General features: G+C 46.0%; 1 non-coding gene across 1 annotated transcript; it reads right to left on the bottom strand.

Annotated features, from left to right (window-relative positions):
- Positions 1 to 242: 242 nt before the first annotated feature.
- LOC145096392 (small nucleolar RNA R71) lies at positions 243 to 349 on the bottom strand. The gene has a single exon (XR_013703799.1). It is a non-coding gene; the product is annotated as a small nucleolar RNA R71 (small nucleolar RNA).
- Between the last annotated feature and the right edge of the window lie 386 nt (positions 350 to 735).

Raw genomic sequence — 735 nt, 5'->3', positions numbered from 1 at the left:
TACCTTTTTATGGAAAAGACCATGAAGATGCCTACAAGCATTTGGATGAAGTCAATGATGTAGCCGATTACTTCAATGTTCCAAATGTGCCCCGCGAGACTCAGCTACTTCATATGCTTCCGGTGACATTCAAAGGAGCTGCAAAAGACTGGCTCAAGTCACTTCCCCCCGGATCAGTCACCACTTGGGCCAAGATGAAAGAAGAATTCATTGATCACTTTTGCCCACCTTCCAAGATAGCCAAGTTGAAGAAGGCCATTGCTAACTTTGAGCAACAAGCTGGAGAGTCGCTATATGAAACATGGGAGAGGTACAAGAGCTTACTAAGAAACTGCCCACACCATGATCTAAACAGCCAGCAAGAAGTCTCCATCTTCTATGATGGAGTCAATGTCACAACCAGGCAGTTACTAGACTCGCAAGGCCCGCTCACAAAGAAGCCGCCCCCGGTGATCAAAGAATTGATTGAAGAATTCTCTAAACACTCTAGAGAATACCACAACCCTAGACATGATGTCACAAGGGGAGCCGCTTATGCAGCTACTGAAGACTTATCCGCGGTCATGGCTATGCTAAAAACCATGGATAGGAGGATGGATAAAATGGATCAAACGATCCATGCTATTCGGGTGGGTTGTGAAAACTGCAATGGGCCTCACCTCACTAGAGACTGTGATTTAGATGAGAATGGCAACAAGAAGGTGCACGTGTGCTACTCAAGTGGAGACCGATATG

This window comes from Lactuca serriola, chromosome 3, assembly GCF_051521515.1.
Source record: "Lactuca serriola cultivar US96UC23 chromosome 3, Lser_US96UC23_V15, whole genome shotgun sequence".
Classification (NCBI taxonomy): Eukaryota; Viridiplantae; Streptophyta; class Magnoliopsida; order Asterales; family Asteraceae; genus Lactuca; species Lactuca serriola.
This window is presented reverse-complemented; position numbering and strand designations above follow the sequence as displayed.